The sequence below is a fragment of the Odocoileus virginianus genome, chromosome 7 (genome assembly GCF_023699985.2).
Source record: "Odocoileus virginianus isolate 20LAN1187 ecotype Illinois chromosome 7, Ovbor_1.2, whole genome shotgun sequence".
Lineage (NCBI taxonomy): Eukaryota > Metazoa > Chordata > Mammalia > Artiodactyla > Cervidae > Odocoileus > Odocoileus virginianus.
Window position 1 is genome coordinate 24,138,157 of NC_069680.1, and position 17,114 is coordinate 24,155,270.

At 41.4% G+C, this 17,114-nt stretch overlaps 1 protein-coding gene across 8 annotated transcripts in view; it reads left to right on the forward strand.

The window, feature by feature from the left end:
- Nucleotides 1-645: 645 nt before the first annotated feature.
- PLEKHA1 (pleckstrin homology domain containing A1) overlaps nt 646-17,114 on the forward strand; it is a 54,917-nt gene continuing 38,448 nt past the window's right edge. The window contains exon 1 of one of the 8 annotated variants that reach the window (XM_070470339.1): nt 646-1,036. The gene's annotated coding sequence lies outside the window, so the exon portion shown is untranslated. Of the gene's footprint in view, nt 1,037-1,174; nt 1,759-1,828; nt 4,369-17,114 lie in introns of those variants that run through there. The other 7 variants (XM_070470338.1, XM_070470335.1, XM_070470336.1 and 4 more) reach the window with 7 other exon arrangements.

Sequence of the window (17,114 nt, forward strand, 5' to 3'; positions counted from 1 at the left end):
GCTCTAAAGCACAGGCCTAACTGCTGAGAAACTCACCCCCAATATCTCTTTAATTTGCTTGGCTTCTCCATTTCCTAAACAGCTGTGTTTATCCTGCCGGTTTAAGCACTAACCGAAGGCTCCCTGAAGGCAGGACGACCCTCAAGCCTGTGCCTAGTGCCTGAAGGGACTTGGCATGGCATGGTAGGTTTACGAATAAATATTTATGATAAGACATCTATGTTCCAGCCTGTCGACTAATTGAATATCGACTAACTGAATTTTGACTAATCATTCTTAAGTTTCCCTAAGCCTCCTGTCCTACTAAGTAGGAGGCGGAGCTAGTTCTAGGAAGAGAGAAATTGTTAGGAGAAAAAAGAATTGGCATGAAGAGCTGGTAAAGCATTTTTTCCCTCAGGTGACCCAGCAGCCTGTGAATTTTACACTTCCCGGACTGATTTATGGGATTGCTTGCAAACAAATTGTCTGTCGCGAATGAAGCCTATTTTTAAAGATTCTTGCGCCTGGAAGTTCTCGGCGGTGACATAAGAGAACCCTGAGCTCCACTCGCAAGCCAAGCCTCGCGTTCCTCCAAAACTACGGATCCCAGGATGCAACGCAGCGCGAGGGCCCAGAGCTCCGCGCGCGGCCCTCCCCTTGGAACCCAGGAGACGCCCGGAGCCCGGCCCGCCGCGCCTCCGGGGTCCGCGCGGTGCCTGCTGGGACTTGTAGTCCTTCCCCCGCCGGCTGGGAGTGCCCGCTCCGGAATCTCGGCCGCCGTCTGGGGGGCTGAGGCGGCGCGGGCACGCGTGCGCAGTGCGCGGGCGGGCCGTCGTGGGCGCCGCTCCCGGCAGCTGTGGGTGCCTGTGGGACCACCCCCGCCGCCCCACTCCCCGGACCGTGGCGGCACGGGTGCTCCGGGGGCCGAGGGCCGCCGTTGAAGTTCGGCGTGAGGAGTGTGAGGAGCGGCGCCGGGGCAGGGGTGAGCGGGGCCGGGCTCCCGGAGCGCGGCGCCGACTGAAGCGAGCTGGGAGGCTCGAGGGGCCGGCGGGCGCCGGTGAGTGCGGGGCGGCGGCGGCGGCGGGCGGCGGCGGGCGGCGGCGCGGCGTCCCCGGCTCCCCGAGGCGCCTCCTCAGGCGGCGTTGGCCGGCCAGCCGGCACGGCTGCGCCTGGGCGAGGCCGCGGGGGGCCCGGGCTCACCTGCGCGCGTGAGGTCAGGGGCAGCGGGGGTCCCTCTTCCCGCGCGGCTCCCGCGCCCTCATTGTTTTCCTGACCTCGGCCCTCGGCGGCGTCCGGCCGAGGAGGGTGTGGGGAGCGCCCCGGGCGGCCGTCGCAGGGGAGCTCTGCGGTGACTCGGTTCAAAAGTACCGTCGCGCCCTCGCCTCCCGGTTGGCCCGGCCGGCCAGCTGTCGGGGTTGGTGGTGGGGATTCCCGGCGGGCGACGCTTGTCGAGCGGGGGTGACTTTCAGGGTTATGCCCACCCCCCACCCCCCGGAGGGGGTGCTCAGCCGCCTGGGGCACGGTTTTCTTTTTCCTGCGCTTTCGCTTTAGGACTCGCCGAGTCAGAAGTCGACTCCGCCCAGTGTACCCCCGCCGGCACCCTGCAGTATTCGCGCTTTTTTACCCTCTCACTTTCGTGGTTCAATGACCATAGGGTGGAAAAAGTTGGAAGTGACTCGTCCAGGGTCACGCAGGTAGGACGGAGGAGGCGAACCCAGGTCTTGAAAGCTTAAGAGGCCAGCAGCTGCCAGTCTCACCGCTTTGGGACCTGCTTGAATGGTTTGTGGTTTCTTTCGGATGCTTTCTATTGACCGTCCTGGATAGACCATCAGAGGGGAGAGTGTTGTCATAATGAAAGTGGCGTTTGGTAGAATTCTAGTTGTGTTGTGCCCCACGGCAGAGCATCTGACCCCGCTGGGCACCTCAGCAATGGAACTAGATCGTTGTTGTTTGGAGGCAGATCTAAGAGGAAGTTATAGAAGATATAGGCAGGCAATTTGTGCCATTTTTCCTCCTCCTATTTCACCTTCCAGTCCTATAATACTTGTTTTCTTATTTTACGATTGATCGTTGTCAGTTTTGTTACGATTTTCTTTGCTTTAACGAAGCCATTGCCATTTGTGAATTAGTTTTTCAACTAGAAAAATCTTATTTCCTGTGTGCTTAATGACTGGAACCAATAGCGCACTATGCGGTTTATACCTTTGTGTTTTATCCTAGAACTACTGATCAGTCGGCTTTATTTCCCCCAAGCACTCGGCTTCCAAACTTTCTGGGTTAGTTTAATGCCGTTGAAATACTTCTCAGTAAAATTTGGGTACCCTTTATATGATTCAGACAAAAACTTGGAAAATTAATTTTGTAAAACTGTTTTTCTTCGCAAAAGACTGAAGAATTGTTATTTAAAAAAAAAATAGTAAGATTCTTTCTGACTAAAAAACCTATTTTTTTCATACTCAAATTTTCATATTAACATGTTTGTGGCAAAAAATATTTCCCTGAAGAGTTTGTTTAAAATATCCTTAATTTGGCCATATCTCCCCAGGGGAAATGACATGTTAGAATATTTGCAAATTTAAACAAGAATATTTAAGCTTAGCAGAATTTGAGTTAATAGTTTTGTAGAGCTGTAAACCCTACAGTGTATCCATTGACAGGGTTCTCTTGAAGAGTATATCCATATCAAAGGATATGGCCATGACTTTGTGGTGAGCAGAGGATAACTTTTGTGACATTGAGAAGATGTGATTTGTGTAAAACTGCTTTCTACCTCACTTTATCTTGTTAATTAGTATTTTTATTGTTGCTTTGGATAAAGGCGGGAAGTAGCAGGTTTGTATCCCCCCTTTCCTAAGTTTTAGCAACATAGCAAAATAGGAAAGAACTGGTGTGTAAATTTGAGTTTGTCATGGACTAGGAGAGACAGTGAAACAGGATAAGTAAACAATTGTTAGGAAGCTGCCTTGAGTTCATAAGCCGGAAGGACCTTTTTAGAATTGTTTAAGGACATTAAGAATAGCATTGAGTTATTTTCTTTAAAAAGTCACTGTGGGCAATACTCACAGGTTGGTTGTTAATATATAGGATGTGATATTGAAGACTCCTTAAAAAGTACTTGAGAAAGGTGGAAACATTTTATCTTTTTATAAGGCATTTTCTCAAAAAACATTTAATGCAGCTTAAAAAAAATAAGACCTTTATTTAAGCCTGAAAGTTTTTACAACCCTACTGCCAAACCCACAGTTACTTCTGCTGATGACAATTTGTAATCCAGAATAAAATCTGTGAAGTAATTTATTAGTGTAATTTAACTTGGGCTTTCACATTGACGCACTGCTTGATGTTAAATAATTATTCTTGTTTAAATAATTGTCATTTAAGAATGAGGGAGATAGTTTTCTGAACAAAATGTAGTAATTAGTCAGATGTGACAGTAGTTACATTCTGCCTTTATTAGAAAATTTCAAGTTCTGTGGCGGTAACTGCCAAAGTTGTGAACTGAGGTAATATACACATACTGCTTTTTTACATGCTTGAGTATTTTACTTTTGATAATATTAAAATTTGATTTAAAATTTCAAAATGATTGCCTTGCATTTAGATCTACAATAATACAATAAAATGGCTTTGGAGATAAATATTAAAATTTAGCTTTACTTCTTTTGAGCATTTGTAAGTCCATAGCATTTGGAAATTTATTTACTGGTATCAGGAAAGACTTCTTAGGGTAGAAACTTCCTGTGGCTTTAGACACTTGTCTGTAATGCTTAATTATTTTTAGAAACATAAAAGTGTAGGATTTTTCAAATATAAAGATAAAAATTGTTGGTATTTGCTATAGCCGTAGGACTTTGTTGTGCTTAATGAGTGACATCAAACCATTTGAACTCTGAGTGATTTCTTTTCCTAGTAGCTGCTGTATGATAAAGAACATGTGAGTTTGTAATTCCTAGAAGATATTTAAGCAAACATGTGTTTGTTGTTTATTTTGGTAAGTCTTTGATTAGCTGAGTTGCTTTGATTCAGGAAGATGGTATTTTGAGGGTTTTATATTGTAAACATTCTTTGAACTGAAATTTCTGTTGAATATAAAAGAAAATCAAAGTCATTAAGGATTTTTTTTTTAACACTTAAGTCTACTTAAGTCGTGAGAGTTTTAAAGATATTGAAGTCTTAAATATTTTTTCCTTCATGAAACTCTTATCAGACTTATCAATCTGAGAGTTTTATTGTTCAAAAAGTTGTGGTTTTACTCTAGTGGGCCTTTAATAGTTTACCCATTAAAATCTGGATTCTGGATTCAAGAAGTTTAACCTCTTTTGAAGAAAGGACAGTCACAGACAGAATCGGAAGCACTCTCAGAGGACTTCTGATGTAGCGTCTTACCAGGTACAGTAAATCCCCCATGGGAATTTCCACATCAGGTGTTCCTCTCATTAGTCCGGGCAGTGATGCTGTCCCATATGTCCTCAGGTCATTGAGCAGTCTGAGCTTGGTGAGAACCAGACTTAAGACGGTTATGTTTCAGCATCGACTGCTTTGAACCATGCTTTGTTGGATCTTCCCTCTTGCTACCTCATGACTCCATAGGCAAGTGGTAGCTTTTCTATCATTTACAGCTTTTAAAAGCTCCAGTTTAATCTATTTCAGTTTAGACCTTCAGTCTGTGAAAGCCCCTCTTTTCCTTTACCCCAATATCTGGCCACTTCATCCCCAAAGCACTTGCAGTGGGGAGGGATTGTTGCATGCTCCCTGGATAGCTCTTTTCCTCTTTGTCGGTCTATTTGGACAGGGACTGGTTAGAAGAAAAATGGGAAAAGGCAACTATCTCTCACCATCTTAATAAAGTTCTCTCATAACTAACGATGGCAGGCCACTAATGTTGACTGGTAGGCTTCCAAAGGGGAAATTTTGGTGAGATCTTGCAGGGAAACGCCCCACTGCACAGTCCCTGGATGTGAAATTTGCTGCGGGTAGACCTTTACCAACCTACACTCCATCCTCCTTGTTTCTGTCCTCTCAGTCTGCCCGCTGATTCGTATGAGTGTTTGGGGATGAGGTGGGTTTCACTCTGCCATCCAGAGTTTTTGATAACAGAAAGACAACTCAAGTCCAGCTACCTGCTGTAATTTTCACCTAACTCACTGGAAGCTTACTTCCTCTTGATGCCAGATGGCAGCACGCAGGCTGCTTAAGTCTGCACCCTTTCTGTGTGCTGCCTGCCGTTTCTCAACAATTCTCCTTGTCCCCCTGCTCACACAGGCCCCGGGACACTCACTCAGTCTCCCTCATAAGCCAACATCGAACTGGAGAATGAGTAACGCTCTCTGCTCCTTGTGGGCGCTTCTGATCTTGGTGAATGATTCTCTTGGGGCCCCCTTCCACAGTTTGTGGGTAGATATCATCTGCCTTCCAGTACCCTTTTGCTTGGAAAATCCCATGGACAGAGGAGCCTGGCAGGCTGCAGTCCATGGGGTCGCTAAGAGTCGGACACAACTGAGTGACTTCACTTTCACTTTTCACTTTCATGCACTGGAGAAGGAAATGGCAACCCACTCCAGTGTTGTTGCCTGGAGAATCCCAGGGACGGGGGAGCCTGGTGGGCTGCCGTCTATGGGATCTCACAGAGTCAGACACGACTGAAGTGACTTAGCAGCACCAGCAGCAGCAGCATCTTCCTTTCTCTGTGTTCTTCCTGAACACTTGGAATACTTTTCTTTTTTCTCCCTGTCTTCTGTCAGTTGATTGTATAGAGTGGAATGATGATAAGGCATTGGTTAGGGTACCACAGCCCTGAGTTGTGTGTGTGGGAGGGGGGGTGGTGGTGTTGGTGCCAGACTTCATGGATGTTTGATCCTTGATGACTATATATCTTTGGCTTTGTGTTTGTCAACAGTTTTGGGACAAGACTACTCCCACTCAACTTCTAATCAACAAACAGTACTGAAGTCCTGTGGGCCTCATGAAGTCGCACTGTTCAGAATTTTATTTTCTTTTCTTTCTCTCTTTCTGATTTTTGTTTTATTTTTGACTCACTTCATGGTTCCTGACTGATAAGTGTTTTCAACTGTGTGCGTCAATTAATGAGTGTTTGTATACGCTAACCACTCCTAAGAACACAAGTAAATCTGAAGGATAGATTTTGTGGTGGTTTTAATAATACAATTTTTTCTGTTCTATCATCTGAGCAAATCAGTTAAGTCTCCTAAACAATTTCTCATCAGATGAGGAAAAAGCAGCTTTCTGTCTGGAAACTTAAATGTTCATATTTGATGCAATAATTATAGGTTCCTTAATATTTCATTCAGCAAATTGTTACTGAGTCCCTTCCATATTCTAGCCACTGTTTTAAGCACTGGAGAAACAATAGTAAATAGAAAAAGAAAATGTTGCTGTCATGAAGTTTACTTTCCAGTGTTGGGAAACAGACAAGAAATAGATAAATAAGTAAATGATACTGTTTGTTAGCAATAAATACTAAGAAGAAGAATGAAGCAGGGAAGGGAGATGGGAAGTGGCACGACAATTTGGAGCATTTTCAGTTTTCGATAGGATGTCAAGAAGGCTTCACTGAGAAAGTGATAATTGAGTTAAAAGGCTGTGAGTGGGGAGCTTGTCTAGTGTAGTAGGCATCCAGTGGCCAGATGTGTAGCCAATCACGGGGGCTTGGGACAGGTTGAGTCGGGTAGGGGAAGCCTGTGTATCTTTGTAAGAGCTTTGGTTTTTACTTAGAATGCGATGGGATTGAATTAAAACAATGATTCTTAACCCTGGCTGAACATGGGAATTATTGGGGGAGCTTTAAAATGTACTGATGCTTAGATCCCATCTCCAGAGTTTCTGATTTAGTTGGTCTGGATGCTCTAGTCTAGGCATCAGGTAATTCTAATAAGCAGCTAAAGTTGCAGAGTTTTTTTGAGCAGAGTGACATTATGCAGTATTGAAGAGCATGGGCTTTAGAGCCGGATTCCTCTGGTTTGGATCCTGGCTCTGCTACTTCCTAATCGCACGACCTTGGACAAGTTATTCTTAAAACCTGTGCTTTGGAAGAGATCTTAGAGAAAGGAATTCCCTGGAGGTCCAGTGGTTAGGACTCCACACTTCCACTGTAGTGGGCCTGGGTTCAATCTCTGGTCATGGAACTAAGAGACTCATGGATCTCTGCTCAATGTTACGTGGCAGCCTGCATGAGAGGGGAGTTTGGGGGAGAATGAATACATGTATATATGTATGGCTGAGATCCTTTGCTGATCACCTGAGGCTGTCATATCATTGTTAATCAGCTATACCCCAATACAAAATAAAAAAGTTAAACAAAAAATCTTCGGTTCTTTGGTTTTCTCATCTGTAAAATTGTTGTTATAAGGATTAAATCAAATGAATGTTTACTTGCAAATATTGAATAAATACTTGACTATGTGTTTTAATGAGATCACTGACAGCTTTATGGAGAATGGAGTGAAGCAGGCAGGAAAGCCCTTGGAATAATCCAACTGAGAGGTGATGGTAGCTTGGGCCAGAATGGCAGCAATATGTCTGGTGAGAAGTGGTGGGATTCTGGATGTATTTAGAAGATGGAGCAAATAGGATTTGCTTATGGATTGGACATGGAACAAAAGAAGTCTTGATCCAGTGTGACCCAGATTTTGCCTGAACAGCTGGAAGAAGCAAGTGACTATTTACTGAGATGGGAAGGACAGAGGGGAGCAGATTGCTGAGGGAGTATATCTGCGCCCAGTTTGTTAAGTGTGAGATGCCTCCACTATCTCCCGAGGTTTGCTCAAATTCATGTCCATGGAGTCAGTAATGCTATCCAACCATCTCATCCTCTGCCACCCCCTTCTCCTTTTGTCTTCAATCCTCCCCAGCATCGGCGTCTTTTACAATGAGTCAGCTGTTTGCATCAGGCGGCCAAAGTTTTGAAGCTTCAGATTCAGCTTTGGTCTTTCGGGTGAATATTCAGGGTTGATTTCCCTTAGGATGGACTGGTTTGATCTCCTTGCAGTCCAAGGGACCGTCAGGAGTCTTCTCTAGCACCACAGTTTTAAAGCATTGATTCTTCAGTGCTCAGCCTTTTTTATGGCCCAACTCTCACATCCATACATGGCTACTGGAAAAATCATAGCTTTGACTATACAGATCTTTCTCAGCAAAGTGATGTCTCTGCTTTTTAATATGCTGTTTAGGTTTGTCATGCCAGTCCATTTTAGTTTGCTGATTCCTAAAATGTCGATGTTCACTCTTGCCGTCTCCTTTTTGACCACTACCAATTTGCCTTGATTCATGGACCTAACATTCCAGGTTCCTATGCACTATTGCGCTTTACAGCATTGGACTTTGCTTCTATCACCAGTCACATTCATAACTGGGTGTTGTTTTTGCTTTGGCTCTGTCTCTTCATTCTTTCTGGGGTTGTTTCTCCACTGATCTCCAGTAGCATAATGGGCACCTACCGACCTGGGGAGTTCATCTTTCACTGTCTTATCTTTTTGCCTTTTCATACTGTTCATGGGTTCTCAAGGCAAGAATACTGAAGTGGTTTGCCATTCCCTTCTCCAGTGGACCACGTTTTATCAGAACTCTCCACCATGACCTGTCCATCTTTGGTGGCCCTACATGGCTTGGCTCATAGTTAATCATTGAGTTAGACAAGCTGTGGTCCATGTGATCAGATTGGCTAGTTTTCTGATTGTGATTTTCAGTTTGTCTGCCCTCTGATGGAGAAGGATAAGAAGCTTATGGAAACTTCCTGATGGGATAGACTGACTGAAGGGGAAACTGGATCTTGTTCTGATGGGCAGGAATCATTTTAGGAAACAGCAAACTAAAATGAACTGAAATGGGTGAATTTAACTTGGATGACCATTGTATCTACTACTGTGGGCAAGAATCCCTTAGAAGAAATGGAGTAGCCATCGTAGTCAACAAAAGAGTCCAAAATGTAGTACTTGGATGCAATCTCAAAAAGGACAGAATGATCTCTGTTTATTTCCAAGGCAAACCATTCAGTATCACAGTAATCCAAGTCTATGCCCCAACCAGTAATGCTGAAGAAGCTGAATTTGAACAGTTCTGTGAAGACCTACAAGACCTTCTAGAACTAACACCCCCCAAAAGGTGTCCTTTTCATTATAGGGGACTAGAATGCAAAAGTAGGAGGTTAAGAAACACCTGGAGTAACAGGCGAATTTGGCTTTGAAGTACAGAATGAAGCAGCTGCTGCTGCTGCTAAGTTGCTTCAGTTGTGTCTGACTCTGTGACCCCATAGACGGCAGCCCACCAGGCTCCCCCATCCCTGGGATTCTCCAGGCAAGAACACTGGAGTGGGTTGCCATTTCCTTCTCCAATGCATGAACGTGAAAAATGAAAGTGAAGTCAACTCAGTCGTGTCCGACTCTTAGCGACCCCATGGACTGCGGCCCAGCAGTCTCCTCCGTCCATGGGATTTTCCAGGCAAGAGTATTGGAGTGGGGTGCCATTGTCTTCTCTTGAAGGAAGCAGGGCAAAGGCTAATAGAGTTTTGCCAAGAGAATGCACTGGTCATAGCAAACACCCTCTTCCAACACCACCAAAGAAAACTCTACACATGGACATCACCAGATGGTCAATACTGAAATCATATTGATTGTATTCTTTGCAGCCAAAGATGGAGAAGCTCTATATAGTCAGCAAAAGCAAGACTGAGAGCTGACTGTGGCTCAGATCATGAACTCCTTATTGCCAAATTCAGACTTAAATTGAAGAAAGTAAGGAAAACCACTAGACCCTTCAGGTATGACCTAAATCAAATCCCTTAAAATTATACAGTGGAAGTGACAAATAGATTCAAGAGACTAGATCTGATAGACAGAGTGCCTGAAGAACTATGGACGGAGGTTCGTGACATTGTACAGGAGACAGGTATCAAGACTGGCCCCAAGAAAAAGAAATGCAAAAAGGCAAAATGGTTGTCTGAGGAGGCCTTAGAAGTAGCTGTGAAAGGAAGAGAAGCAAAAGCAAAGGAGAAAAGGAAAGATGTACCAAGGTGAACGCAGAGCTCCAAAGACTAGCAAGGAGAGGTAAGAAAGCCTTCCTCAGTGACCAGTGCAAGGAAATGGAGGAAAACAACAGAATGGGAAAGACTAGAGATCTTTTCAAGAAAATTAGTGATACCAAGGGAACATTTCATGCAAAGATGGACACAGTAAAGGACAGAAATGGCATGGACCTAACAGAAGCAGAAGATACTAAGAAGAGGTGGCAAGACTACATAGAAGAGCTATACAAAAAAGATCTTCATGACCCAGATAATCACAATGGTGTGATCACTCACCTAGAGCCAGACATCCTGGAATGTGAAGTCAAGTGGGCCTTAGGAAGCATCACTAAGAACAAAGGTAGTGGAGGTGATGGAATTCCAGTTGAGCTATTTCAAATCCTAAAAGATGATGCTATGAAAGTGCTGCACTCAATATGCCAGCAAATTTGGAAAACTCAGCAGTGGCCACAGGACTGGAAAAGGTCAGTTTTCATTCCAATCCCAAAGAATGCTCAAACTACCACACAATTGCACTCATCTCACACACTAGTAAAGTAATGCTCAAAATTCTCCAAGCCATGTTTCAATAGTATGTGAACTGTGAACTCCCAGGTGTTCAAGCTGGATTTAGAAAAGGCAGAAGAACCAGAGATCAAATTGCCAACATCCGCTGGATCATTGAAAAAGCAAGAGAGTTCCAGAAAAACATCTTTTTCTGCTTTATTGACTGTGCCAAAGCCTTTGCTGTAGATCACAACAAACTGAAAAATTCTGAAAGAGATGGGAATACCAGGCCATCTGACCTGCCTCTTGAAAAATCTGTATGCAGGTCAGGAAGCAACAATTAGAACTGGACATGGAACAATAGACTGTTTCCAAATAGGGAAAGGAGTACATCAAGGCTGTATATTGTCACCCTGCTTATTTAACTTATATGCAGAGTACATCATGTGAAATGCCTGGCTGGAATCAAGATTGCCGGGAAAAATATCAATCACCTCATATATGTAGATGACACCACCCTTATGGCAGAAAGTGAAGAACTAAAGAGCCTCTTGATGAAAGTGAAAGGGGAGAGTGAAAAAGTTGGCTTAAAGCTCAACATTCAGAAAACTAAGATCATGACATCTGGTCCCATCACTTCATGGCAAGTAGATGGGGAAAGAGTGAAAAGAGTGGCAGACTTTATTTTTTTGGGTTCCAAAATCACTGCAGATGGTGACTACAGCCATGAAATTAAAAGGCACTTGCTCCTTGGAAGAAAAGTTACAACCAACCTAGACAGCATATTAAAAAGCAGAGACATTACTTTGCCAACAAAGATCTGTTTGGTCAAAGCTATGATTTTTCCAGTAGTCATATATGGATGTGAGAGTTGGACTATAAAGAAAGCTGAGCACTGAAGAATTGATGCTTTTGAACTGTGGTGTTGGAGAAGACTCTTGAGAGTCCCTTGGACTGCAAGGAGATCCAACCTGTCCATCCTAAAGGAGATCAGTCCTGAATATTCATTGAAAGGACTGATGCTGAAACTCCAATACTTTGGCTACCTGATGTGAAGAACTGACTCATTTGAAAAGACCCTGATGCTGGGAAAGATTGAGGCAGGAGGAGAAGGGGATGACAGAGGATGAGATGGTTGGATGGCATCACCGACTCAATCAATGGACATGAGTGTGAGGAAACTCTGGGAGTTGGTAATGGACAGGGAGGCCTAGCATGCTGCAGTCCATCGGGTCGAAAAGAGTCGGACACCACTGAGGGACTGAACTGAACTGAGGTTTGTCATAGCTTTCCATCATACTAATTCAGATGCATTGTGTAGAATTTTTTGTTTTGTGTTGCATTTGTATATTTTTTCTCTTACTGTGAAAATCCCGATTCTTAATAACAAATAACAGTTTCTTATTTTATTTAAATATAATCATATCATCAATATGTTTGCATTGGCCTATTGTTGAAGTACATGAAGTACTATCATTTAAATAAAAGAGTTTCAGAATTAAAATAGCAAGTAGGATTGTCAGTCATAAGGGAAATGCACATTTGATTTTGTTAAATGATGCCAAATTCACCTCAGTAGGGCTGTACCATTCTGCATTCCCACCAGCAATTTAAAATAATTCCTACTTTCTCACAGCCTTACTAATATAGCATATTGTCAAACTTTTGAATTTTTGCCAGTCTCATAGATCAGAAATGGTATCTCTGTGCAGTATAGATTTTGGGGGGAACTTTTCTTTTTGTAATGAAGAGCAGTGAATATCCACAGAAGTAGACAGAATGGTATAACTACAGTACCCAGCATTTAGCCCCAACAGCTATCAACCTGAGCCATCCCTCCTTCATCCATCCCTCCTTCCAGATTATTCAGGTAACACTTTGTGTGAATAAATATCTCTAGATGATAAGGATCCATTTTCTTAGTAATATAACCACAATGTCATTGCACTGGAAAAAAAATTAATTATTTCCTTAGTATCTTGAGATGGTATTCAAATATCCAGTTTCCTTAGATAAACCAGTATTGTTGTTAACGATTTAAGTAAGGTCTACATGTTGTGATTATGTCTTTTCAGGTCTTTTAATTTTTAGGTTTTTACTCAGGTTTCTTTCCCCAACCCCTTTGGAATTTATTTCTGAAGAAACCATGTTGTTTGTCCTGAGAAACTTCAAGAGTTTAAATTTTTTGTTTGAAACTCTGATATAGTTGAACATGTTCTTTTCTCTGTCTTCTCTGTTTCCTATAAATTGGTAGTTAGATCTTGTATCGGGTATTTTTACACTTTTTTCCCCCCATAAGTGATAGATGGTGTAAATTCCACAAGGAGGCACATGAAGTCTGTTGCCTTTTTTTGTGATGTCAGTAGCAATGTCTGCTATATCTCTCTATGTTATCTTGGGATTTTGTTATTATAAGTGAAGTTGAGCATCTCTTCATATATTTAAGGGTCATTTTTATTTTTTTTCTTGTAGAATATCTGTTCATGTCTTAACTGGTTTTTCTATTGAAGTTTTGATATATTTCCCTTGACATTTTTTGCAAGCTAAATTTTAGGGATATTAGCCTTTTGTCATGTAAGGTGCAAGTATTTTCTACTGGTTTTGAGTTACTATCAGGATGTGACACAGAAAATATTTTAAAAAAAATTATTTGTAGTCACATTTATCAGTGAATTTTTTGTTCTGGATTTTTAAAAAATTCTGGAGTTAAATTACATACACTAAACTTTTAAAGTTAACAATTGATAAAAAAAAAATTGATGAATTTTGACCATATTGTTGCATGCATTACGAGTTCCTTTATATTATAGAGTGCTATTTCATATTATAAATATACTCTGTTCTAAAAATCTATTCACCTTTTGATGGACATTTGTGTTGTTTCTGGTTTGGAGCTGTTATGAATAAAGCGCTATGAATATTTATAAATTACTCTTTGCATGAATATATTTTCATTTTTCTTGAGTAAATACTTAGAGTGGCTGTGTCATAGGTTAGGTGTATATTTGGTTTTATTGCCAGAACTTTTCCCACAGTGATTGTACCATTTTGCATTCCCATCAGCAATACATAAATTCTGGATGCCCCACACCTTTGACAATATTTGGTGTTGTCAGTCTGTTTTAATTTTAGTCATTCTGGGTGAGTATATATGTTTTAAAAACATATTGCCATTATTGAGGTATAATTTTACATACAGTGAATTTTACCCCTTTTAGTGTACAGTTCTATAAGTTTTGATGGATGCATGTAATTGTTCTAGCTCTACCACAGTCTAGATATGCAACAGCTATGTTGCCAAAAAATTTTTTCTCTAGTGTTCTTTTGTAGTCAGGCCTATCACAAGCCCTCGCAACTGATGTCTGCCTTGTAGGTTTTTATTTTTTCCTTTAATTTGTATGCAGTACAGCTCACTTTGTGTGATACGTGAGCCTATTTTTGGTAAATGCATAGTTGTTTATCCTATCACAGTCATGATCAGAACAGTTTTGTCACTCCATAAATTATCCTTTGAAGTTAGCCACTCTCACTGATCTGTTCTCCTCCCTGTAGCCTTTTGGTCTGACTTCTCTCACTTAGCAAAATGCATCTGGCATTTACACACGTTGTATATATGTCTACTTTGTTTGTTCCTTTATCTTGCTAGATAGTATTCCATTGTATTGGATATAACAGTTTCTTCATTTACCAGTTAAAGAACATTTGGTTTGATTCTGCTTTTTGCCAATTACGAATAATGTTGTTTTAAACATTTGCCTATAGATGGGCTTCCTTTGTGGCTCAGCTGGTAAAGAATCTGTCTGCAATGCAGGAGACCTGGGTTCTATCCCTGGGTTGGGAAGATCCCCTGGAGAAGGAAAAGGCTACCCACTCCAGTATTCTGGCCTGGAGAATCCCATGGACTGTATAGTCCATGGGGGTCTCAAAGAGTCAGACATGACTGAGCAACTTTCACTTTCACTTCACTTTGTGTAAATGTAAGATTGCAGTTCACTTGGATAAATACGTAGGAGTGGGATTGCTGGGTCGTATTGTTAAGGGTAGGTATAACTTTCTAAGAAACTGCCAAAGTGTCTTCCCAAGTTGCTTTGCCATTTTGCATTCCCATTAGCAATATGAGAGAGTGTTCATTTGCTTCACATCCTTGCCAGCATTAGGTATTGCCAGGGTTTTCTTCGTTTTTGTTTTAGCTGTTTTAGTAGGTGTGTAGTGGTATCTCAGGTTTTATTTGTAACATCTTCTTGATTAATGATGATGAGCATCTTTATATGCTTATTTTTATTTGTATGTCTTTTTTCTTTTTATTATTTTTTAAAAACTATGTATATCTTCTTTGTTGACTTGTCTGTCCAGAGTTTTTTTGCCTATTTTCCAATTTTTTTGTTTGTCTTATTGTAATAGTTCCTTGCCTATTTTTGGATATGTGTTATGTGATAGATACATGTGTACTGAATATTTTCTCGTGTTCTGCACCTCATCATTTGACTTCTTACTGGTGTCTTTCAAAGAGCAGTTTTAAATTTTGATTAAGTCCATTTTATTAACCATTTCTATGGGTTAGGCTCTTCATGTCTTACCTAAGAAATCTTTGTCTAACCCTAAGGTCATGAAGACTTTCATTCATATATGTATATATTCATGTATGTGGGTGTGTGCTCAGTCGTGTCCGAGTCTGTGCAGCCCCACAGACTGTGGCCCTCTCTTGTCCTTGGGATTTTCCCAGCAAGCATGCTGAAGCAGGTTGCCATTGCCTCCTCCAGGTAATCTGCCCAACTCAGGGATCCCGCCCACATCTCCTGAGTCTCCTGCATTGACAGGTGGGTTCTTTACCACTGAGCCACCTGGGAATCCCATGTATTCATAAAATATATATCAGTATATATTTTATATATGTGTGTATATATGTATTAGAATTTTACTTGTATGTTAGGTTTCCAAACCATTTCAAGTTAATTTTTTTCCACATGGCTCACTAATTGTTCCAGTATCATTTGTTGAAGGTGTTTGGAGTTGCATTGACATCTGTTGAAAATCTGTTGACAGTATATATATGAGTTTGTTTCTGGATGCTGTTCTGTTCCCTGTATTTATTGTTATCTTTTCACCAATCCTACACTGACTTTATTGCTGTAGCTCTATGGTTAGTCTTGAAATCAGGTAGTGTAAGTCTGTTTAGCTTTTCTAGGTCTTTGCATTTCAACTTATAGAATAGAATCACCTCATCAGTTTTTATAAAATATCTTGGAATTTGATTGAAAGTATTGATAGCTCATTCCTTTCTGTGTCTGGATAATATTCCATTGTATGTATTATGCATGTTGATGGACATGGGTTGTTTACACTTTTGGCTCTTGTGGTTACTGTTGCTGTGAACATTCATGTATAAGTGTTTGAGTACCTGATTTAATTCTTTTGGATATATACCTGGGAGTGGAGATGCTGAGTCATGTGGTAGTTCTGTGTTTAACTTTTGAAGAACCACCAAACTGTTTATGCAGCTGTTGTGCCATTTACATTCCCACCAGCAGTGTAGGAGGGTTACAGTTTCTCTACTTCCCTGCCGATACTTATTATTTTCCTCTCTTAATTATATCCATCCTAGTGGGTGTGAAGTGGTAGCTCATTGTGTTTTTGATTTACATTTCCCTAGTAACAAATAATATCAAGCATCTTTTTGTGTGCTGGTTGGCCATTTGCTTCTCTTCTTTGAGAGAAATGTCTTTTTAATCCTTTGTCCATTTTTAAACTGGATTTGTATTTTTGTTGTTGAGCTTAAAATAAGAGGGTTTTTTTGTATATTCTGGATATTAGACTGTGACTTCAAATATTTCCTCCCATTCTACATGTTTTTGTTTTATTTTCCTGATGTCCTTCGATGCAAAAAATTTTTTTAATTTTTTAATTAAAATTAAAAATTTTTAATTTTTTTAGGAAGTCCAGTTTGTCTTATTTTTTTCTTTTGTTGTATGTGCTTTCAGTGTCATGTAAGAATTCATTGCCAAATCCAAGGTCATGAATATTTTCTTCTGTTTTCCTAAAGTTTTATAATTTTAGCTGTTATATTTTGATTAATTCATTTTGAGTTATTTTTTGTATATGGTGTAAGACATGAAAGTGAAAGTCACTCAGTCGTGTCCAATTCTTTGTGACCTTATGGACTATACAGCCCATGGAATTCTCCAGGTCAGAATGCTGGAGTGGGTAGCCTTTCCCCTCTCCAGAGGATCTTCCCAAACCAGGGATCAAACCCAGGTCTCCCTTATTGCAGGCAGATTCTTTACCAGCTGAACCACAAGAGAAGCCCAAGAATACTGGAGTGGGTAGCTTTTCCAGTGGATCTTCCCAACCCAGGAATCAAACTGACGTCTCCTGCATTGCAGGCAGATTCTTTTTTCTTTCTTTTTTAAAAAATTAATTAATTTATTTTAATTGGACACTAATTCAGTTCAGTTTCAGTTCAGTCGCTCAGTCAGTGTCTGACTCTTTGCAACCCCATGAACCACAGCACGCCAGGCCTCCCCTGTCCATCACCAACTCCTAGAATCTACCCAAACCCATGTCCATCAAGTCAGTGATGCCATCCAGCCATCTCATCCTCTGTTGTCCCCTTCTC